At 39.1% G+C, this 25,969-nt stretch overlaps 2 long non-coding RNA genes across 2 annotated transcripts; both read right to left on the bottom strand.

Moving 5' to 3' along the window:
* Nucleotides 1-957: 957 nt before the first annotated feature.
* On the bottom strand, nucleotides 958-9,293 carry LOC144726859 (uncharacterized). The gene is made up of 4 exons (XR_013587349.1): nucleotides 9,197-9,293; nucleotides 3,260-3,441; nucleotides 2,359-2,431; nucleotides 958-1,718 (listed from the first exon to the last, which is right to left on the bottom strand). It is a non-coding gene; the product is annotated as an uncharacterized LOC144726859 (long non-coding RNA).
* A 1,508-nt stretch (nucleotides 9,294-10,801) lies between these two features.
* Nucleotides 10,802-25,968, bottom strand: LOC144726827 (uncharacterized). Its single transcript, XR_013587345.1, has 8 exons — nucleotides 25,869-25,968; nucleotides 25,214-25,334; nucleotides 19,894-20,019; nucleotides 19,027-19,171; nucleotides 18,110-18,204; nucleotides 15,966-16,223; nucleotides 12,076-12,495; nucleotides 10,802-10,924 (listed from the first exon to the last, which is right to left on the bottom strand). It is a non-coding gene; the product is annotated as an uncharacterized LOC144726827 (long non-coding RNA).
* Between the last annotated feature and the right edge of the window lies 1 nt (nucleotide 25,969).

The raw sequence follows: 25,969 nt of genomic DNA, 5'->3' as shown, positions 1-25,969 counted from the left end.
CATCAGCAGTCAGGCTTGCTTGAAGCAATGCTGGTGAACTGCCCGATGTTTAGAGGCCAGAACCATTTATTAGATATGGGTCCCTGTAAGAATAGTACACTTGTTGATATTAGTATACGATATGTTAGAGAATTCCCTCATTTTTTTGGTTTACTGCTGAGAATTATCAATCTGAAACAATGTGTACAAATATGGATCAAAACTATTTACAAATGAGTGGTCAGTTGCATAAGAGTACTCTTAAACTGACATTGCTGCTAGATTTTCAATATTACTCAGTATAAACTAATGAAACATATCACTAAAATAATTTTGGAAAACTGACAACAGACTTCTCATATATTTCATTTTAAAACAAAGGCCCAAAACTTGAAGTATCCAACAAAAAACACCACAATCAAAGGTGTAATAGATCAACGTTAATACTTTTCCTGAATTAAGCAAGGTTGTTACAAAAGCTTGTGAAAATAAACCATGGCAGAAATTTGCAAAGCCAAGCAGTATATTTATGTGGGGAGCGGTGGCGCAGCAGTAGCGCGTTGTGCTACGAACCCGGTGACCCGAGTTCCATTCACGCTCACGTCCAACACCAGTCGTGATTATCTGAACCAGTCCTAAGTCGACTCAGTGTCAAATGAATACCTGGTGCAGTGTGCAAATATCGCCACTCGGGAGACAATGGCGGCCAGGCATGGTGTTGGCCACCCACCCCCTCATATGTACTGTATATTTAACTTCTTTCACACCATACGTAGCCAACTGTGTGCCGTGCCTGTCTTCATAGGTGCTCAATAACAGCATTTGCCCCAACAGTCTGTTTAGGCTATACGGGGGATCGTTGCTTTTGTATATACATATAGATGACTTCTTCTATGAAACATCAGTATCTACTCAACACACTACAGTCAGTAAATGCTTAATCCAAATACTCGCAGTGTGTATCCAAGTTACCTTCTTCCCAACAAGCAGGCAGCACCGTTCTGAGAGAAACGTATCGTATAAACTGCCTCTTGCAAACATCTGCCCACAGAGAAGTAGCTGAGAACTCAAATTCAATCACCAATGAAATCTGTGCCCATGGAAAATCTTCTGCAAGATCTTTGCTGCCTATTATTATGCATGATGCATTGTCCAGGCTGTCATAAAAAGTTAAATAAAATATCACATTGACAAGTGAAATAAAAAACATAACTCAATTAAGACATTAAGAGGCAGTATACATGGTAATTACACATGGAGGAACACTAAGCTTCAGAAAGTCAGGCATGGTTTCTACAGGCAGCTGTCAACACACTTAATTCGACAACCCATGAACTCTATGCCATGTCTTGACGCAGCCAGTCTGGCAGACCACAGGGATTACATACTCCAAAAGCCTTAGGCATCTCCTAAAGATTTCTGAGCAAATATCCATAAGTTAAAAAAATATCAAACATGTCATGTAGGAGACATAAGTCATATGACTTGACTATGTTGAAGCCCTAGGGAAGCACAGAATATGGAAGAATTTATGAGTGATGAATACTGCACGTTGATGGCTGCCACCAGGAACTGAGATTTTGCAGTGATGTTAAACATATCAAAAGTTCGCTTTAAAATGGTATGTGTTTGTGTATGTTTACAAATATAGAATTTCAACAATAAATGGACGTACTTTTTCAGAATTTCGTTATATCCAAATGACTCATCTTTTGGAGAGATGTACTTTACTTTAAAACCTGAAAAATATTTTACAACAAAAAACACCATAAAATAAAGTGCCCATGCCAAGTTCAATGTATGGCTCAAGAAATATAATGTATAACTGTATGTATGTTGAACTTTTTCCACCATACGTAGCCAATCGTGCTAACCGGTGTGCGGGGGAAGGACAACAAACTAAACACAAATAGCAGTTCTAAAAGACAATACAGGAATAATATCATCAATGATGTGTACTTTAAACAGTCTCCAGTTTCCACTGTGCATAAAAGGGCCTTTGTCCTGTCCATTTTCTGTATGGTGGAACTGCAAAATGATGGAATAAGTGTGGTGTTTGAGACAACAAAAATTGTATTATTTTGGATGTAACATGCTCGTGGAAGGATGGTCAAGAATAACAATGGAGTGGCAGCCGAGGAAGTAAATATGTCCAAGAAGAAGCCCATCAATGAGACGGAGCGATGAGATCAGTTAATGAGTAGGTGCTGGATGTATTTTTACATCGTGGGATCATGAGAGGTGGTGACGGTTTGGGGGAGGCCTTCATCCAGGAGTTGATTGATCATGTCTGAGTATGATGAAAATATGTGATTCATGATATGCATATCTGCTTTGTGATAACTCTCTTTTGCATTGGAAAAATCAAACCATGTTTACCTTTAATCCCATTCAGGCTTTGTGCAATAGCTGGGTAAAGAATTTTAACATGCCGTTTCACAATAATCATGATCTAAAGGAACACAAATTATACATCTTAACAACAAGAACTTGAATTTCATATGCATTTTCTCATTTATGTCAAAGAATGCTCATCCCCTTTTTTCAGCCAAACATTTAATTACATTTACCCATATCATTCAGTCCACATCATTTAACATGAGACGGACTAGCTCATAATAAACTATTTGTACAGATTATTAGGTCAGTTTATTAGGTCAGTTTTAACTACTGGCGAAACGTCATACTCAGTTTGTAAATGTTGTGGCTTGGCTCTACAACACACCGGTGTGCTGTACTAGTGACGAATTGGCCACGTTCTGTTTACGTGACAATCCTTACCAGTTGGCTGTGTCGCGTGGTGGCGGGTTTTAATGACACATTCATATATTTACGCGATCTAACCCAAAAACCTCTATTATGGATAATCTTAACTGATTTGTTCTGCCCAAGTCCACTTAACTTTCTTGACAGTCCATGTGATGGCTCCAAATTTAATTTGTCACATTCAATCAGTGTAACTCCAAACATGGACCTCGAGATGTTTCTCTGCATAATGTTAAGCCTTTCTTCCATGTAGAGTGTCCGTGTTTTCAATCAATCTATCATAGCATATAATATGCATTAATTGTATTCTACTCTTGCAGATAGCAATATGTTCAGGAGCTAAATGGCAATGACGAGGCATGCTCGCCACGAGGGCTTCAGGAGTGTAGTTTTGCTATTCCTACGTTAAAGGAGCACAGACTCGTGGTTTATTATATGGTCCATAGTTGCGCTGATTGAAAACGCTCTTCTTTAGACACACTGGTATGCTCCAACTCGTAATAAAACTGCTCACCTTTGGGTCATTGTCATTCATTTTCCGTTTCTTCCTTGTCAGCCAATCTGATATCAGACTTTTTAATTTTTCATGCTTTGAGTGAGCTTCATGGTTTTCTTTAAATGCAAATTGCACGGTAGTCAATTGTCTCCATATTTGTTGCAGCTCCACATCAGCATCTTTTTTCTCAGAAAGAAATGCTATGAACAACACAATGCAAAGAGTGCATTTTACAGCGGTGTAAATATTAAATAGATTAGTTCATTCATGGATCTCTCCCAGCACTCAATCACGAGGCCACATGTCTGATCTTGTCATGTCTAACACCAAGTCCATCACTCTCATTACCAATTCACCCATCACGTTAGCTACCTCTTAAATGTATCCTTAGCCCCACATAGGCCACCTCCTTCCAGGTCCCAAATCGCCTTCCATCACACCAAACTTTTGTTTCCTGTACTTCTCTGCTCTACATTTTGTGTATCGATGCGTACTTCATGGACCCCAAATATCCTTCTATTGACCACTACAATACAAAATTATCTGCTGTTGTGTACTATCTCGCCCCTCTTCTCCAACACTGTACATGACCATAATAAATAACTTATATATATAAAATGGAAATGTGTGAATATTTGGCATGTGGGTAGCTTCCAGACTGTACACAATGCAAAAAGCATAAAAATAGACTTTTGTATTCTGGGGGGGGGGGGGGGGCGCAATAATGGATATATTTTGCACGGAAAGTGAGCAGTGACGTCACATCTGTGATGTCACCCGCATGCGGCAGCGTTATGCAGTGTGCCTGCCGACGTCATGCATCCTCCTCCCACCCTCCGCGTAGGCCGTGTATTAATCCAAGACAAGTCTCGGGCGAAGCCGGGTAGTAAAGCTAGTTGGTCATAAACTAAATAAACAATGGAAGTGAATTCAACTACCAGATCTGAAAGGCTCAAATGAAATCACATCATTCAGCTCTGCAAAAGTCCAAATTAGACTTCATGAATGCATAAAAAGTGTCCATCTCACCCAACTAGAGATGAGATCAATTACAAAGTGAATTTAAATCACCACAGCAAGCCTGACTACTGAAAACATAGTGAATGTCAACCCGGTCCAGAGTTTGCTCGTGTTGAACCAATGTTATCGTTTAGCTGGTGTATGTGTAAAAAATACTTTTACATTTTATCTGGAGGAAAAAATGTGAAGGAAGCAAATTATCTGCGTATTTATTTTGTTACAATAACAATCTATATAAATAAAGACCTTAATCTCGATGTTTCAAAAACCTCTAGGGTATTTCCCTAGAGTTATTCTTTGGTTCTTTCGGTAAAGTCACGTACAAAGATAAAATAATAAATTAAATAACTGCATACTACGACGTTTCGATTGCAACACAAGCAATCGTCATCAGGTATAAAAGAAATAGCAACAAAAATCTAACCAGAAAACTATAGACAGACATATAAGCAGACAGATATCACAAAGATACACAGAGAGAGAACACGTATCGGCACAAAGAGAGAGGGATCGTCTCTGTGACGAGGCCTTAAATATAGAGAGGGGCGGGGGCGGAGAGAGGGAGAGGGCAGAGAAAAAAATAGCATGTCAATGAGTGGACGACGACGTGGTACGGTACGCATGCTTGAAAATTAGGAGAAAGACACACTAAAATTAAATAACCTAGCAAAATATCGAAATGTAATGTAATGCAACACAGAGAGTCGGTCAACACACAATTAACGCATAGCCTGGTTGATTACGTATTTCAAAGATTGCTAAGTTAGAATTTAAGTGTGAAAATTCCAAAGAAAGAGATTTTTGTTGCTATTTCTTTTATACCTGACTAGCATAAGTACCCGGCGTTGCCCGGGTGAAAAATATATTTTTTAATAACCTTACATATATACACACCCTCACCACTCACCACTCACCCTCACCATTCACCCTCACCACTCTCCCTCACCACTCTCCCTCACCACTCATCCTCACCAATCACACCCTCACCAATCACCACTCACCCTCAACACTCACCCTCACCACTCACCCTCACCATTGACCCTCACCACTCTCCCTCACCACTCTCCCTCACCACTCATCCTCACCAATGACACGCTCACCAATCACCACTCACTCACCACTCACCCTCAACACTCACCCTCACCACTTACCCTCACCATTCACCCTCACCACTCTCCCTCACCACTCTCCCTCACCACTCATCCTCACCAATCACACCCTGACCAATCACCACTCACCACTCACCCTTAACACTCACCCTCACCACTCACCCTCACCACTCACCCTCACCACTCAACCTCCCCTCACCACTCACTAATCACCACTCACAATCGCCACTCACAACCGCCCTCACCATTATATTTTTGCCCCAGTCAAGGCCGGATATTTCCCATTCGTAGCAGTTTATATCAACTCTATAAGCAACTTATATTAAACAGGAAGCGCGATCCTAAAGTAATTTACAACCTTCGATTAGTCCTTTGTGCGATTCAAAGAATCGATTCCTGGCATGTTGGGGGTTTACATTTTGAATGATATAGTTTCATTTTCATTGTTATTTTTTTTTTCAGGAGTTTTTAATTACATTTTTGCCCCGGTCAACGCCGGATATTTCCCATTCGTAGCAGTTTATATCGACTTTAAACAACTTATAGTAAACGGGAATCGTCCGAATCTAAAGGAATCTACAACCTTCGATTCCTTTGCGCGATTCAGAGAATCGATTCTTGGCGCGTCGGGTTTAAAAGTAATTACACAGTTGTTTTTTCATTGGTATGTAATGTTTGAAAGTTTTCACAAGATTTTAAATGTATTTTCCCCCCGGGCAACGCTGGGTATATCGAGTTTATAGCACAAATGCGTGCGCATATTTTTAACGGGAATTAAAAATGGCGTCCACCCGGCAGCAAATGCGTCGCTACCCGTTGCCAGGAGCAACCGCCGTCCAATGAAACTGCGTATGGTCCGGCGACACACAGACACACACACAGACAGACAGATTTGCGATTTTATATATATAGATGAAGATGATGATTGCTTGTGTTGCAATCGAAACGTCGTAGTATGCTGTTATTTAATTTATTATTTTATCTTTGTACGTGACTTTACCGAAAGAACCAAAGAATAATTCCTGCAGTCACGAAAGCTCTTTCTCTGGTTTTTTTGTTTTCTCTCTCTCTTTGGAATTTTCACACTTAAATTCTAACTTAGCAATCTTTGAAATACGTAATCAACCAGGCTATGCGTTAATTGTGTGTTGACCGACTCTCTGTGTTGCATTACATTACATTTAAATATTTTGCTAGGTTATTTAATTTTAGTGTGTCTTTCTCCTAATTTTCAAGCTTGCGTACCGTACCACGTCGTCGTCCACTCATTGACATGCAAATTTTTTCTCTGCCCCCTCCCTCTCTCCGCCCCCGCCCCCTCTCTATATTTAAGGCCTCGTCACAGAGATGATCCCTCTCTCTTTGTGTCGATACGTGTTCTCTCTCTGTGTATCTTTGTGATATCTGTCTGCTTATATGTCTGTCTATAGTTTTCTGGTTAGATTTTTGTTGCTATTTCTTTTATACCTGATGATGATTGCTTGTGTTGCAATCGAAACGTCGTAGTATGCTGTTATTTAATTTATTATTTTATCTTTGTACGTGACTTTACCGAAAGAACCAAAGAATAATTCCTGCAGTCACGAAAGCTCCAAAATTAAGATTATTTCCCTAGAGGTTTAAGAAAGATGACATTTAGTACATAGTTAGCTTTTAGAACACAAACAGGAAACATCTGAAAATCGGAGATTTTTCATTTTAAGGCCGCCAAATCTCAATTTTAAGTGCCCCATAAAAATTTTGTGGGTGTCATATTCTTTGGTTCTTTCGGTAAAGTCACGTAGATAGAAAAATAAGTGAATAAAAAAAACACAAAAAAGTAGCCTGGTTCTTAATCGGAGTGTACTGGCAATATATAATGTAGACTGTAGCCTGGTTCTTAAACTGAGTGAGCGTACCGGCAGTCTATAATGTAGACTTATTATTGGTTCTTTCAGTAATAAAAATAAATTGTATTACTGAAATAACCAATGAAATACCCAATAATAAGTCTACATTATAGTCTGCCAGTACGCTCACTCAGTTTAATAACCATTGCTACAGTCTACATTATAGACTGTCAATATGCTCACCAGCTTAAAAACCAGGCTACAAACTTAATTTGGAGCTTTCGTGACTGCAGGAATTATTCTTTGATTCTTTCGGTAAAGTCACGTATTTTATCTTTATACGTGACTTTACCGAAAGAACCAAAAAATAACCAGGCTACAGTCTACATTATAGACTGTCAGCACGCTCACAGAGGTTAAGAACCAGGCTACAGTCAACATTATAGACTACAAGTACACTTTAACACGTAGGCTTTCGCGACCAATATCATCCATAATAGAAGTTTTTGGGTTAGATTGCGTAAATATATAAATGTGTCGTTAAAACCCGCCACCACCCGACACAGCCAACTAGTAAGGGTTGTCACGTAAGCAGAACATGACAATTCGTCACTGGTTTGAAGAAAAGTATCCCAAACCAGAAAACTGGAGAAACTCCGAAGCGGATGAAGCTGTTGTCTTCATTGGCGTTCCTCAAAAGATGCAGAGATTTAAAGAAGGGTGGTCAACACATCTACGCCTCTATATAAGGAACGAAACAGTAAGACTTCTCCACAAATCTGGCTGTCGCCTGATGAAGCTAGTTGTAATTACTGGCGAAACGTCGAAATCGGATTGTAAATGTTGTGGCTTGGCTCTCCAACATACCGGTGGTGCTGTATTAGTGACGAATTGGCCACGTTCTGTTTACGTGACAACCCTTACTGGTTGGCTGTGTCGGGTGGTGGCGGGTTTTAACGACACATTTATATATTTACGCGATCTAACCCAAAAACCTCTATTATGGATACAAGTACACTCACCAAACTTAATAACCAGGCTTCAGTCTACATTACAGATTGCCAGTACACTCACCAAACTTAATAACCAGGCTTCAGTCTACATTACAGATTGCCAGTACACTCACCAAACTTAATAACCAGGCTTCAGTCTACATCACAGATTGCCAGTACACTCACTCCTATTAAGAACCAGGCTGCATACTCTTTGGTTTTATTCGGTAAAGTCACGTAGGTAAAAAATAAAAAATACATTAAATCACGACGTTTCGGGCGCAACACAAGCGTCCGTCATCAGATGGGGACACACACAGCGAAGATAGTTGTCTTCGCTGTGTTTATTAGTTCGCTGTAAGGCTACAGTTTACATTAGTGTTTTTTTATGATTTTTATTAACTTGTTATTATTTTTCTATCTACGTGACTTTACCGAAAGAACCAAAGAATATTCATTCCTGCAGTCACGAAAGTTTTAAGTTAAAATTTATGGGTGTCATTCAGAAACCATTAAAAATATGACTGATTTTTTTTTCCTTTGACACAGCATTGAATAGCTAATAAAATTAAAGCAGGCAACATTATATATTTTTAGTTTTTTTACATAGTTCGGATTAAAAGCGGTTTTGAACGAAAAATATGCATTTTATGATGTTCAAATCTGAATAATTCGAAAACGGTAAAAGATAGGAGCTGCCCCTCAGAGTATTTAGTTAATAAATGTTCGTTCTTTGTATTAAAAAAAGAACGGAATGTTTAACTTGAACGGTTTCCGATGGGTATGTCTTTAAATAAAAGTTGAATCAAGTCGTCAACTATTTAGTTATTTTTGCGGAAAAATACGCATTGTTTGAGTAGTGTCTGATCATAGATAAAAACATTTTTTTAATCGTATCAGGTTCATTATTATACTTATTGAAATCATTTGCCTGGCGAAGACAGGCTTTATGAAAAAGTAGTATCATAAACATAAAGTGTTAGAACATTGCAAATCGACCATTACCTATTGCGACTGAAAGATCCTGGTTGACTATTAAATCCACTGCTCTTACCAACGCATGGAGGATCACTGCATGTATATGCATTTCTCTATAGTTTTCTGCACCTGTAAAAAATGTATATTTTCATTTATCTCGAATATATACTGACACTCATTGTATTCACAAATTCATAAAATGTTATAATTTTTGATTTAAAGCTTTCGTGACTGCAGGGATTCATCTTCTTGGTTCTTTCGGTAAAGTCACGTAGAAGGGAAGTAATAAAAGCAAGATGCAATAATATAAATACTGGAACAACGTTGAATAGGAAAACAGAGTGAATGCAATCAGTGCTTTGAATAGGGAAACAATGAGTGAAATACAATCAGTGGGAACTTAAAAACTTACGTTCAGTACAATAATTCAGTGGTTTGAGCCATTTCACTTTATTTCTTTTTGCAATTCTGAAATGTTACGCTTGAGATAAATACTATAATTTATTTTTGGGTGAGGCTGCGTAATTATGAAGCCAGAGCTATGTAGTAAAACCCCTCACCACAACGTAACCACACTGATTAAACTGTCACGTGTATAAGTGTTTAACACGCCATCACATTATGTGGCCTAACCCAATAATCGTTTATGTATTATAATATTGACTGTCAAAGCTGAGTTTTTCAGTTGATATCATTGTGTAGGTTTCTAATAGATGAATCAATAATTTAATTGCAAAAGTATGACTAATATTGCACATTCAGATATCAATAATACACAATCAAAGTCCTTCCCAGACCCAAAATGAGAAGAACATTTTAATAGTCAACATTTACCATGCTCCACCTTACCACTTTCTTTCTCATCGCGGATGGACCTTTCAATTATCTTCACCATATATTGCATCATGTCCGGTGTAAGCTGCACGAAACTCCCAGTGCTCATAAATGAGTTGATATTACGTCTTAACATTTCCATGCTTGTTTTAGCAGACAGCTCTAAGATTCTTATACAATTACACATGGCATCTGTTGATTGAATCAAAGCAGACTTTAATGACGAAGTATTTTGCATTTTTCCATGATAAAATAACAAATACTTTGTTGTGGATTATATCATCTGAGTGACCATGGGTTTAAAAATCCACCTGTTTCTTAAAAATGGCTATATAAAAATATATCTGATTCACTCATATGCTAGTTCAGCATTATGCCCAGTGACATCTGCAGTATGTAATGTAAAAGCCATTTAATATAATATGCCTTGCATTGATATGGGATTGCTTTAATGTCTCAAAAATTCTAAACACCTTCCCTAATATCTCAAATATTTGAAGGGCACCCCAATAGCAGCTGTCCCTGTGTGGCACACGCTGACTCAGTACCAGCCTACATGTGGGCATTAGTCTGTCATTAGGGAGCGATTACTGCTATGTGTATTTATATTGCAAATGTGTATTCAGCTGTAAAACCAAAACAAGCTAACGCCACTTTTTTACAATTATTAAACTTTAAATAGAACACACTGCGTAAGGCAAATTATAATAAAATGGGCAAACAGTATATTACAAGGTAAAATATGTCATGTTAACTGTTCAATGTTTTACCGAACATTTCAGTGATTTTTACCTGAAAGCAGAACATCAACAACTGTAGATTTTTCTTTCTTACAGTGGGTAGGTTTAGGTACAGCATTTTCTGCCGCCTCTGGATTAGTAACAATGGAGAGGTCACATGGCTTGTTTTCTTTGTAATTCACTGCGGTATAGCAAATATACAATGTTACATTTAATTTAAAGTGTTGATATCTATCAAATTAACGCGTAGGCTTTCGCGACCAATATCCATAATACAGTTTTTTTGGGTTAGATCGTGTAAATATAAATGGATTTCTCCACAAATCTGGCTGCCGCCTGATGATGCTGCTTGTAATTATTGGCGAAACGTCGTACTCAGATTGTAAATGTTGAGGATTTGCTCTCCAACACACCGGTGTGCTGTACTAGTAACGAATTAGTATGTTCTGTTTACGTGACAAACCTTACTAATTGGCTGTCGGGTAGTGGCGGGTTTATCGAAACATTTATATTTACACGATCTAACCCAAAAAAACCTGTTTTATGGATCTATCAGATTTTAGAACCACTTTGGAAGAGAATACAGCTATGTCTACATATAAAGAAAAGAGTACTTGAGGCTGGAGTGCTATATCTTTCATACTGCATGGATCACAGACCTGGAGCCTCAGTTGTCTGCATTTGAGCACAGGTGTCTGAAAAGGATGCTGGGAATTTCATGGCAAGACAGGATAAGTAAAGCAGTTCGGAAGAGAACATGCCAGGTGTTGTAGATACGATGAGAAAAAAATTACTGTGCTAGTGTGACATGTAGATGGGTGGGGGCTGATTGCAATGACAGGAAATGAAGTGGCCTCCACGAGTAAATGGTGAACAAAGATAACTAAGAGCAAATGTTCAGATACTGGTAGGGCACATCTTGGACGTTGTTGCATGTCGACTGTGCAGATGTAGATCTGGCAGAGGGTGGAATGTGTTAGCAGAGACCTGTGGTGGTGGCATCAACGGCTTGGGCCATGAATACGTCATGCGCTTTATGTTCAAATAAACACAACATTGTATAATGCTATGAGGAAAATACTAAATTAGTGGCCAACTTCAGGCTAGCACAATCATTTACATAAAGAATTCCAATATGTTGAACAAAATCAATTCTATTTTGAATATATACAAGATTATAAAAAGTAAAAAACACATTTTTCACTTAACACTACCTGAGCTATAAATATTGTACGGAAAAAATTGAAGTGGGTTTTGTCAACCAAATTATTTGTTGCAGCTGAAAACAATGTGTTCATGAACAGTTTGCCATGCATACCTCTCAATGCTTACCTTGCACGTTTTTAATAGATGGTAAATTTACAGATCTTGCAATTACTGCTGAACAGGGCTTAGATGGCGTTTCTATGGATTCATTTCTGTATTGTAATATTAAATACTCGTGCAGAGAGTTCGTATTTGTATCACTAAAGAGTGGCGCTTGCATTGGTAATTCTTTTACATTTTCTTTCAAAGAGACTCTCTGAGTTTTAATTTGAGTAGATATTTTGTTGTTTGATTTAGACCAACTTGTTGAACTCTGATTGGAAAATTGACCAGCCAGCACAACTTTTGTTTCACATATTTGCAAACTCTCAGCATTACAAACGTTTGACACAAGGCATTCTTCATGGTCATTATTACAATCCATAGCTTGCTTCATGGATTGATCTAAATATTGTCCATTGGTCATTTCAGCTCTATGTTTTATGGCTGAAACAAATACAGGACAACAATGTGTTGTTACACTGTGTAAATGTGTATTTTTAATTGTTAGAACATGTTTTTTTTACGTACAAAAGTCACATTGTATGCATGTTGAATCTCCTTCGCACCGTACATGGTCAACCATGCTAATCGTTCATACCAGTTTCATACATATTTAATAATTGTACCAGGTATTCAATTGTGATAAGCAGATAAGGATATTATTTTAAATAGGTCTGCCAAGGGCGTAAGAATAACTTTAATATATAAGGTAACTAGTTGTTATGGGAGTTCATGTCAAATAGTCACGACGGTCCATGCCAAGTAGCTACGATATAAAACTATTTAAAACTATAAACCATTTTTTATTTTACCAGGTAAGGCTCACTGAGCTATTTCGCTTTTTCAGAAATGACCTGGCCACAAATGATAGTTGTACGAAGTGGCTTATCATGTGAAAATTTATATCAGCCAAATGCTTTAAACACGTTTCTAAATGTGGAGGGGAAAAAACCAGACGACCCAAATAAAAATACACGAGATGATGGGCAGAGAGAACATGCAAACTCCAGATATACAGGCATCAGGGTTGGAATGAAACCCACAACCTCCTGCAAACCAGGTAAGGGAGTAAATATTTCACTACTTGCAGCACCTGTATATAAAGTTTTATGGTTCAGGAATGCATCAGATAGAGTTGCCCAACTTATACGGAGGCTCTTGAAATACATTGAAAGACTCATTTCTTGAGAACTGCTTTTTGTGTTTAGTTTGTTGTCCTTCCCCCACACCTCCGATTAACACGGATGGCTACGTACAGTACAATAAGAGTTCAACATTATTTTTAATGTTCCAACAGCGAGTCACAACTCACAACGATGAAAAAGTAGACCACATATACAATAAAATAACGACTAAATGACAGTAAAGACTATTACAACATCGTCATGGGTAACTTTCATTCTATAGTATATAAAAGGTGCAGAAATGAGATGATTAGTATATGTGGAAATGGATTTTGGAATAATCGAGGTAAGTGTCTATTAAAGTTCACAGCCAACGAAGAAGATAATCAACTCTGATAAGAGGTTTTCCCATTTTTTTCTGGCAACAAAACAGGTGTTAAGATGTTAAAACACCAAACTGACACCTTTTACAAGGACTCATGTCTGCATTAACCACAATACTTGTGGTCAGAATGCAAACAAAAAAATTACTCTGATAACACTGGTCAACACTTTTCTGGCATAAGGTATTCCAACGTTTTGAAGGTAATTTTGGGGTGCTGATTCCAGTTTTTGTCTATCACATCAGGTTTTTGAGATATCAAATACTGTATAGCATTTTCAATAAAAACTGCAGAAGAAAAATATTAAATAAATGTGTATATCTACATAAAATGATATTATAAACACACTATCCTAAAAATACAGCACCATATTTTAACACTAAAGCAGTCACTGACTCGCAACAACTTGCAATCATAAGTGACAAGAGTTAATTTCTGGTAAAATCAATGAAAATGGGGTATGCCGATAGCATAAAATGAGATGTGATAGAGCAAATCTGAGATCAGATTTGGAATCAGCACCCTGAAATTAGTCTAAAACAGCTGCAAAAGTCCAGGCCAGAAATGTGTTGTTGTTGTTGACAAGTGTAATATATGCATTGTCTTTGAAACTGATTGGTCCACACCAGAGACAGCTTTCTTTTGAGCCTAGTCTCAAAATGGTGTTAGACCAGAGGACGCCAAAAGGCTTAACACCTGTTTTGTTGCCCGAAAAAAGGGGAAAACCTATTCTCATATTTTGGTACTGGCAAAGGAGGTCCCATAATAATTAACTCCTTTTATGAGTCTAAGAAATGGATGTGGAGCCTACATCGTTAATTTAGGAACGATATTGACTTGATTTAAAAGGACAAACCCCAGACTCTCGGACACATCTCTTTCCTCAAATAATTCAACACAGGAAGGAATCACAGACTGGTGTGATGCTAATTGCAAATCAACAAAGCCCAAACTACAGTGAAGCCTCCAGAGAAATTACTACTTTGGGGGAGAGCATTTCAGGTTATGGGGAGTGTCCAGCATCATCAGACATTCCATTGATGGATGAAGGCCTTCCTAAGCTGCCGCCACCACCTCTTACGACCATGCGATACAATAATTCACCCAAAACTTGCACACTACGTGATTTTTCGCTCCATCTCCTCAGTGGATGTCCTCTCTGCCATGCTTCATTCCTTGGCCACTCCGTTATTATTCTTGACCATTACCCATATATAATCACTTCAGGTGATGTCTTGCCCACGCCAACTCACTTAACAGTTTGGATGATGGCATCAACCTGTGTGTTCTATAATCCAAGTGTTTCCCTCTCTGTCTTTCAATGTAATTACAAGCATCAAGGGTGTGACAACATAGGTATAAAACAGAAAAAGCCAAGTTAAGAATAATAATTACATTATTAAGCGTCATTATTGTCTTGCATCTGGAAATTAAAATCATTAACAAGAATAATAACAAAACTGACAGAAGCAGTGCTGAGAGCCTTAGAAAGCACTGATGAGAATGAAGTTGATGCATTTCATAGGGAAATGCACAAGCCTAGAATGTTAGAGATGTTACATCAGTTTAATGAGAAAGCATTAGTTTAGTTTTTTATATATATTTGTTAACCCAGGGTAGGGCCCATTGAGCTGATCAGCTCTCTTTCGAGGGTGACCCTGGGGAAGTCGTAGAAATAACAGGAGGCGACATACAAATGCCACTATGTGTTTTATGGAGGGAATGTTGTCATATGAACATTTTTGTGGGACCCCGGGTCCCATAAGCCCCCGGCTCTCGCATAAACTGCGTTGTGATGTCATTTTGTCTGTTGAAGGCTAACGATGCGGCATTTTTTTCTTTCGACGAGCTCTACACGAGGCGCTAATCAAAGTTTTGTTTCTTCTGTGCATTCGTCCTCGCTGCGCTTGGACGACATGACAACAGAATGATCCGCGCCAGGTGGGTTGCGGCGTTTAAATTACGGTTTTTGACTTCTGATTATTCGGAACCCCGGGGGTCCCGCAATAAGGTTCATATAAGTGAAGAGCCAGAGATAAATTCACAATAACAGCAATACCACCTACATAACCACTGCTCATAAAAGCATTGGAATAAGTGTAACAAATAAGAGGGAATTTTTATTATCATATTCATGTACAGTATTCAAATCCAACAGAGGAATGCGTTGTGCAGTCTGCTCCTGCTGGTGTTGTCATGCATGCCACTGATACATATGTTCTGCTGTTACTACAGCAAGCAATTTGCAGAATTTAAATCTGTAAGAATTGCATCTGTACCTATTGATAAGTTAATACCTTTTTAGATTCCCACTTATAATTCTCTTTTTGCCTTTGTGGTCCTTACAGACCAGATATCAGGACAACTTCACCTCCGAGCAACACATGCTCATGAATAGGTTGCATACCTTCAAAATCTTCTGTCGTGTAAGATCTGTGAACTTCAACCTCAACGTGAGTAGTTCGATTATCTCCCAAGACTCCAAATATACTTGTGCCATGGACCAGTGCAGTGTGCAATGACACAGCTTTGTGTATCAAAAACTGCTGCACATATTCAACATTTATTACTTTAATTCTACAAACTTGTGCATGAAGAGGCTTAAGCTGTTTAAGAGCAAGAGCTATTGGATTCATTTTAGCGTTGCTGGAGAAATCGTTGGGAACTGAAAGATATAAACACGTTAAAATAACAAAATAAGAAGACAATACACCTCACTTCACATATTTCTTTTCCCCCTAACACAAAAAATATACCTTTACACATCGAATCAGCCACACGGACTCGTGGGAGTGCATTATTAACAGCATTATTTCAATACAAGCAAACTCTGGACCGGTTTTGACATCCAGTGTCTCATTATCACTGTTAGGCTAGCTTGAACCAATGCTGGTGAACTGCCAGATGTTTATAAGTAAGGACCCACTATGTTAGATATGGGTCCTAGTTCGATGAAAAACTATGTGATACAAAACACTAAATAAGAATGAGTGTACATTTTTAACAATCTATGGATGTACACTACAACAATGAGGGTAATTATAGGTTTTCAAATGTTTAACGAGGCAACATCTGTAGATCACAGGAGGTAAATTTTTAATGCAGTTGACTGAATGTCCATGTTTCACGAGGTAGTGCAGAATGTAATGAGACTGAATACAGCACAGAAATTATGCAAAGGTTCACAATACATTTGTCGTGTTTTTCACATAGACATTTGTTTGATAAACGTTATGAGTATCACTTATGTAGTGCCATAAGAGGGGAGGGGCTGCTGGGGGCTCTGGGACCCTAGACAGATAAGCCCTCGGCGCCAGGCGCTAGGATCCCAGGCACCCCAGACAGTTAAGCCCCTTGGCGCCACCAACGGGGGGGGCTGTGTGTGCTCTGTGGCATATCTAGGGGCGCACACAACCCCACCCCTCGTTGGGGACGAGGCATAAAAGGGCAGCTCCCTGGCCGATCGGGGCCAGTCGCAGCTCAAGACCCAAGACCTGCCAGCCAGCCAGCTTAGGACCCTGGACCCCCTCGTCCCGCTTGTCCTTGTAAGGGCCGGGACGCTGTGAGGGCCAGTGGTGGGACTCTGGGACTCCCGGCTCTACGTCCTTGTAAGGGCGAGTTCCGAGGAAGCCAGAGTCCAGACCCGCACCTTGGCTGGGTCGGGTCAGGTAGCCTCCCCTAGGGTAATTGTAGCCGGAGGACCCCAGAGCGTAGCCAGAGTAGTGTATCTAGGCTGTGTACCTAGGCTGTGTACCTAGGCTGTGTACCTAGGCTGTAACAGAGTATCAGGACTGTTGGAGTGTTGTATTGTAATAAAGAAGTTACCTCTACAAGTGTCTCCAGAACCCATTACACTTATCCAAATTATTTTAAAACATTCATTAAGGGACCTCCTTTGCCAGTACCGAAATACGAGAATAGGTTATCAGAGTATGTTTTTTTTTTAATTCTGACCCCAAGTATTGTGGTTAATGCAGACATGATTCCTTGTAAAAGGGTTCAGTTTGGTGTTGTAACATCTTAACACCTGTTTTGTTGCCATAATAAAGGGGAAAACCTATTCTCAACATTAATTAAATTAATTGGTTTTCACCGCCTACTAATCCCTACTGTAAAAAATGCAATTGTTAAACGTCTACATGCAGCCGCATCTCACCATGCTGTCAGCAGGATATATAACCTGAGACCTTGGGAGGAAAGGGCGATTTGGTATACTCTACAGGTGAGAATAAAGACACTGAGAATACTTTCAAGATTTGTTTTTGGACGTGTTCCCTTCCTGCTGGGGCGTTTCAGCGCAGTGAAAACGTGGTAGGCGACTTACATCAATGTTCCATCTAAACACGTTTTAAGGGCACTCCCAGTAGCAGCTTTAACTGATTTTTTGTGGTTTTACAGAGTGAAAATATTTGAACTGATCTTAATCTACATACTGCAATCTCTACAGATAAACTGGATGTTACCACTATAAATAATCAAATATCGAGTACTCAAATGGATGGTGCCTTCAAAGTTGGCAGCAATGTAATTTAACAGAAAACTTGTCATTACCAGCAAGAAATAAATAGTGGATATCACGAAATTGCATTTCAGATCCCCAAAATCTTCTCAACTTTGAACTCCTTATCTCTTTGGACATTAAGTGTCTGAAATGAGATTTGAAAACAAAAGTGTTTAAATACGACAGTTATCAGTCCAGTGTGATATAATTCTTTCCCAACATCACCTCTTTCCCAAGATCTTACAACCTTGCTCAATTAAAAACACGTTTTAATGCTTATCTATTACAATTCGGCTAGCGCTTTCTGTTGCTGGCCACTTAACATTGTGGGCCTTTGATTTTGTGCTCAGCAACTGTGTTGAAATAATCAATACAATACCAGATATAATTCTCAATTGGCAGTTTACTTTGGTAAGTTGGAGCCATGGTAATTCCACTGAATTTTAATAATTACAAATATAAATAAATAAAATGACATGGCCAACTTATCAATGACTCCCAATTATAAAAAAAAACTTTTATTTGATAGAGCGCCTTTTACACCAGAAAATGCTTCCTCACTACACATTCCCTGCTTATCTCTCGAGAAATAAGGCAAAAGTGACCATCCGTTTTGAGCAACACAATATTTCATATTCCACTCAATTTCTTAAAATACTGTAGATGTGGCATTCTCATACTACATCATTATATGCACATGACAACAGCCATTACCATCAAGAAGCATGGCTGCGCTCCAATGAAGATAAATTAGGGCTGAATATTAAATAAAAAGATCAAAAGGAAATGCAGCTTATGTTAAATACCTTTTCTCCGGCACCCTCTAACATTTGTAATAGCAGGAGCTCCACTATATTACGACTTATTGGAGGCATTTTCAGGATACTATCTTTAAAAGAACAGCTTGACAAGAACAAATCAGCCGGTAAACTAGCAGAACACTGCGATGTATATTGAGAATACTTACCTATTATTTTCAGGGATGTGTTCAATATTTAGATTTGCAATCTCATTCTGAAATGATGTAGTGCAAGACACCTTTGAACATGTTGAGTGAAAAATGTGTCTTTCAAGATAAAACCTTTCTGACAAAAAGTCTTCTGCATTCAAATCTAGTGAAACATTAAGAGAAAAAAAACATTACTTGGACCATTGCTCCCAATCGTTATGTCAAGATCAGGCAGGAATAGTAATCCTATGGACATCCTGCGGGGACGACGTCCAGGATGGACCTTCATATGTCATACACTCTGTAGGGGATACCATATTATGATATTGTTGAATCTATCTGTGTGTTAAAGTGTCTCCGAGTACCGGTAGCTTAATATACCTTCAATTAGCAAAACCTTTGCAAGCAATGCCTATATATGTATGTTGAACTTCTTTCGCACTGTATGTAGCAACCATGCCTACAATAATTATCAGGTCATTATCTACATCCATTGCCCAGAAGTCTATTTTTTGGCCACAAGTGTAATGAAACACGTGGAGTTTCACAACCAATGAATCATAATGTATCCCTTGTTGTGTATCCCTTCACCAGCCTACATAGCCACACACATTGAAATTGGCAGGTATAGCTACAACACCAATTCTCACAACCAAATCTGGCGTGTACAGCAACAATTATAATAGTTTCAGCCCATTTGCGAGTTGAAGAACATTTTTCACAACAATCTATAAGATTCTACCAAATTTGTTTGTGAGAACTGCATTCATTCTCCCTGAGTCCTACTGCTTATTCTTAGCTTAAACAAAAGCTTGGCTCAAATACATGAACTCGATTTTCAACAAACGAGGCACAGCAAATATAAAATAAGCACATTTAACTTACCTAAATTATGACCATCATAATTATGACCATCATAATATCGGGATTTCTTTATATTTTCAGATGTCGGATTGAAGGATAATTTTTCCAATTGAAATGAGTTTTTCCCCTTAAAGATGAAACACACATCTGCATGCAAAAAAAGAACAAAATACTTTCAGAATTAATTTGAACCATGTAAATAATGTTCCAGGTCACTCTCACAAATAAGACTGTCCAGGTCTCGAGGTCTTACCTGGGTAAACTAAATAATCTTGAACGTGAATGTTGTGCTAACTTTTATGTAGCCTCGCTTATATAACAACTCTTTAAAATAATATGGGGGAAATAATTTCTATACTTTTTTAATGCAGGACATGAGACTTAATATAATATATTAAATAAATTAGAAAACTATACCTCCACATATGTCCCTCCACGTCCTATCAACCACATGGTTTTCTGGGAGTGCATCATTTCAGCAGCATTGGTTCAACACAAGCAAACTGTCGACTGGTTTTGACATTCAGTGTCTCATTATCAATCAGGCTTACATGAACCAATACCGGTGAACTGCCGGATGTTTATAGGCAAGGACCCTCTCTGATGATATGGGTCTGGGTCATATCTAAAAGTATACAATTTGTAACTCAAAATAATATGCAACTTTGTGGAGGATAGAAGTAATAAAATAAATAAGCAGACAAAATGCCTCCTTCACATAACACGGACGCAAATCTTTTTAGCGCTGCTTTTGAGCAACCCTTGTATCAAATTAATTGATTTTCTATAGAGTAAGTCCCTAATAGCAGCACAACTTTCTAATTAAATGTAATTCATATTAGGTATTTACAGGTTAACATACTCCCCCTGTTACAGACAAAAGGACACAGATAATGCTTTAACATTTTGAACCTTAGTTGGAAAGCATAAAAAAATCATATAATTGACATAAAATCCAATAAAATATTATTTGATGGAACGCATAATTTGGGTCAAGCATATATTTTCATTGGAGTATAAATCTGGCCCTAGAGCAGGATAGTGAATGAGTGCTGAATGTGCAGGGTACACATGAAAGTAATTAAACTCTTACAACTTCTACAGTAGGGATGCATGCAAAACAAGTTTTCGATTTCATGTTAAATCTTGATCTGAAGCTTTCGTGACTGCAGGAATCCATACTCTTTGGTTCTTTCAGTAAAGTCACGTAGGTAGACATTTTTATTTGATTTAATTTTTCTACCTACGTGACTTTACCGAAAGAACCAAAGAGTATTTAATGTTAAGTTTGTTTAATCAGGTGAGAACTCAAGACAAGCATTGTCTCTAATATACTAATAGGGGTTTTCCCCTTTTTTCTGGCAACAAAACTGACACCTTTTGCAAGGAATCATGTTTACATTAACCACAATACTTGCAGTCAAATGCAAACATTTGACTGCAAGTATTGTGGTATTGTGGTTAATGTAAACAGGATTCCTTGCAAAAGGTGTCAGTTTTGTTGCCAGAAAAAAGGGGAAACACCCTATTAGTATATTTTGGTACTGGCAAAGAAGGTCCCATGATGAAGCATTGTCTCATTTACAAGAGTTTCCTGGGGTCACAAAATGATAAAAGTAAAGTCCAGACAAGTACAACAATGAGGCAAATATAAATTAGCAAAAACAACCGTATTACAGTGTGCAAGCAGAAACACATTACACTGTGTAACACTTTTGTTTTGTTCCTGGGTATTAAGTGTTATTTCATAATTAAAGTACAGAAAATGGCTATTATTCCCCACAAACTTTGCTTTTGTGATCAGGACAGTGATATTTTTAATTTACCTATTTTTCAGAACATTCCACATAGATTCAGTGCTGAGTAAACTTGGAGTAACTTCTAAAACATAGACCTTTCGAGTAATATAAATCTCCATATATATAAAAGGCAAAGTTGTGATTATGTGTGTCTGTTCAAAATGTTTAGCGTACTTCCCGACATGCAACAAACTGGAAATTTGCCATGTGGGTACTTTCCAGACTGTACACCATGCATACATTATATAAAATCGCAAATCTGTCTGTCTGTCTGTGTGTGTGTCTGTCTGTGTGTCGCCGGACCATACGCAGTTTCATTGGACGAAATGTGAGGGATTTGCGAGACACGATTGGTCCGTTTGGTTTTCCACGGCGGTTGCCCCTGGCAACGGGTAGCGACGCATTCGCTGCGGGGTGGACGCCATTTTTAATTCCCGTTAAAAATATGCGCACGCATTAACACGCGACTCTGAGGTAAATTCATCAAAGTTTCACGTCCTCTTCACTCCCCCCCCACCCCAATGTGTGCAATTACTATTATAGGGTCGGTAGATAATAAAATTATAGCGATTAGACAGTATTATTGTAGCGCGGGGGGGGGGGGGGGGTAACGGCCCCAGTACCCAGCCTCAGCCGGGTGGCCAATTTAGGCGAGGCCGGAGGCTCTGCACGGTACTAGGCCTCGACACCCCACCACACTATAGGCCGTACATATTACTGCACAGCGGCCGAGGAGATCGTGGCTGGGGGGGGGGGGGGGCAGGGGTAGCAGCCCATCTGTGTATATATGTAAGGTTATTAAGAAATATATTTTTCACCCGGGCAACGCCGGGTACTTCTGCTAGTACATTATAAAAATACACTTAATTTTTTTGTTGGGGTGGAGCTCAATAATGCATATATTTTTTGCACGGCAAGTGAGCTGTGACGTCAAATCTGTCACGTGACCCGGGCATGTGGAAGCGTAACGCATTGTAGTGTAGTGGTTAGCACGCTGCGCTACGAAACCGGCCACGGTGCACTGCGGGCTCTTCAAATGTTGACTTTTAGTGTTTTGCCGAATTCGACAAAAAAACGCCTCTTCGTGTAGTAGTATAAATACAGGAGCCTTAAGCCCACCAGTTGAGTTTATTTCCAGCTTCCTAAGTGGATACATATCTGCATTTTTCTGATATGGCATCAAGAGGCTGCAAGCATCCGGCAGATGCATTTTGCTATGTCTGCGGCCAATTTATCAAGACAAGAGCAAAAAATGTACCCTGTGGAAGCATCTGCTAAGATGTGTGAGGTCTACAAGGCATATTTCGGCATGCCTGTCGGGGATCAAGACAAACCCTGGGCATCTCATTTCACCTGCGAGCAATGCAAAAAAACTCTGGAGGTAAGATGGACAATTGTTGCTCGGAATTTTACGTGAAAATTTTGTTAACATTTGTAAAATTGTAAAAGTTTTACATTTAAAAATGTTTAGCAATTTTTTATGTTATTGAAAAGATATATCATCTCTGAAAAATGTTGCGAGAATCTCTTACAAATTAGTCATGGGTGAAATAAATGTATTTTTGTCGGATGGTACAGAGGGGAAAAGAGAGCCATGAAGTTCGCTATCCCAAGAATTTGGCGGGAACCCACTGACTACTCAAGCAACTGCTACTTCTGCATGGTGGATCCTTCCAAACGTCGGACTGGCAAGAATGCACCTGCTATCACATATCTGGACCTTCCTTCATCCATCGCCCCGGTGCCACACTGCCATGAGCTCCCCGTACCCACTCCTCCAGAAAGAAAGCAGCCGTCTTTAGAAGACAGCAGCAAGTCAGAGAGCGAGAAAGATGTAGATCCAGATGACATTTTCAGAGGTGGAGCTGAGGAGCGAAACCCATACTACCCCAACCAAAAAGACCTCAACGACTTGATCAGAGATCTTGGTCTCACCAAGTCCAAGGCCGAGCTTTTGACATCTAGGCTGAAGCAGTGGAACTTGTTGGATGAAAGTGTGCAAGTCGCAGATCAGAGGAAGCGTCACCAACATCTTTTGCAGCTTCTTCACCCGTCAAGATGGGCTCTGCTTCTGCCACAATGTGGCCAGTCTGTTCGAGGCAATCGGAATCGCCTGGAAACAGAATGAGTGGCGCCTCTTCATTGACAGCTCATCCAGGAGCCTCAAAGCCGTGCTGCTCCATAATGGTAACACGTACTCATCTCTTTCCCTGGCTCATTCGGTGCACCTTAAAGAGGATTACAACATCAAGACCTTGCTGGACGCCTTGAAGTATAATGAGTACAGCTGGGAGGTCATCGGAGACTTCAAAATGGTGGCATTCCTGATGGGTCTCCAAGGCGGTTTTACCAAGTGTCCCTGCTATCTTTGCCTTTGGGTCAGCAGGGACACCAAGGCGCACTACCACAGGCGGGACTGGCCAGAGCGGACCGAGTTCTCTGTGGGGAGGAACAACGTCAAGTGGGAGCCACTGGTGGACCCCCGGAAGGTGCTGATGCCACCACTGCACATCAAATTGGGCCTTGTGAAACAATTTGTCAGAGCTGTAGATAAGGAGCCTTCAAGTACCTTCAAGACTTATTCCTTGAGCTGTCTGAGGCAAAGGTCAAAGCCGGTGTCTTCGTCGGACCACAGATAAAGAAGATCCTGGAGTGCAATGAATTCCCCAAGACGCTCACTTGTAAGGAGAAAGCGGCTTGGAACAGCTTTGTCGCAGTGGTTCGTGTCTTCCTGGGCAATCACAAGGTCGAAAACTATGTGGAGCTGGTTGAGACACTGGTGAAGAACTACAGCACAATGGGCTGTAGGATGTCCCTCAAAGTCCATATCCTTGATGCTCATCTTGATGAATCCAAGGAGAACATGGCAGCGTACTCGGAGCAAGGCGAGCGCTTCCACTAGAATATACTGGACTTTGAACGCCGCTACCAAGGACAGTATAACAATAACATGATGGCAGACTACATTTGGGGCCAATTCATGAAAGTTATCTACAGTATAATCGTAAATCTTGAAAAACTACTCACAAATAAATATTTTGTCGTAATTTTTGTATTACTTTAGTATAAATACATGTTAATTTTGATTCATGTTGTTTTTTTCTGACTTTATGTGAACGAAAGACACAAATTTGCCCCTTTTCTCATTGAAAATAGAAACATTTCTAAATATCACTGTTCTGGTCACAAAATAGAAGTTTGTGGGGAATAATAGCCATTGTAACTTGATTTGACGCTTTCGTTACTGCAGGAATTACTCTTTGGTTCTTTCGGTAAAGTCACGTAGAAATTTTTTTTTTAAATAATAGAATACGACGTTTCGATTGCAACACAAGCAACCGTTGCTTGTGTTGCAATCGAAACGTCGTACTTTATTATTTAATTTATTTTCATTCTATGTGACTTTACCGAAAGAACCAAAGAGTAATAGCCATTTTCTATACTTTATAGGCAAAAGAAATTAGGAAATAACACTTACTACCCAGGAACAAAAATGGTGTTACACTGTTAAGTAACACTGACAGAAATGTCAAATATCTCACCTTGATTAACGTTCTGAGATGTTTCTGCCAGAAATGATGTTTTTTGTAATGGTTTACACATTTGTATTTCACTTTGGATATAACGGAGTGGTTTTCTTGCAACTGTTAGGGCGTATTCAAGCTAAAATGTAAAAAAATATTAAACATTGCAAAATGTATGTACCTGATGATTTATATATTTAGTAGCACTTTTTTATGCTTTTTGCCATACTTGTTACACAGCTAGAAATAATAATTTTGCTTTCAATAAACAATTTAGAATATGTGCATTTACAGGGCACTTAAGTGCCCCTTACGTTAATCACATCTCATTTTATCCATTCGGAGGGGATCCCCATTGCCAGCTATGCCTGTACAGTGCAAGGTGACTCAGTATTGGCCTGCAAGTGGGAATTATAATACGAGTCAAAGATGAAATTATTTTCTGCTAAAATAAGCTTTAAGGTGGTGCTTATGTCCTGTTTAAAGACCCAAACTAGTATTGGAAATTCCACGTTCCTATGACGGGTATGAGGATATCCATAGGACAACCACTGCTAAAATCCCTACAACGAGGATATAAACGTGTAACCTTCCGATTGCGAGCCGCTCGCTTTACTGCTAGGTTACTTGGACAGTAATGCAGTGCACTGCTTGGAATATCAGGAGTACGTACCTCAAAATGAGAAAATACATGTTTAATATTATTTTCACTGCTTGGATTATTAAGGCTGTATTTCTCTGCCTTGTTATAATCAAGTAGCTCGTGAAATGTAT

Source organism: Lampetra planeri, chromosome 24, assembly GCF_965212315.1.
Source record: "Lampetra planeri chromosome 24, kcLamPlan1.2.h2, whole genome shotgun sequence".
Classification (NCBI taxonomy): domain Eukaryota; kingdom Metazoa; phylum Chordata; class Hyperoartia; order Petromyzontiformes; family Petromyzontidae; genus Lampetra; species Lampetra planeri.
Note: the sequence above shows the minus strand (reverse complement) of the source record. Positions and strands in the feature narration are given on the sequence as shown.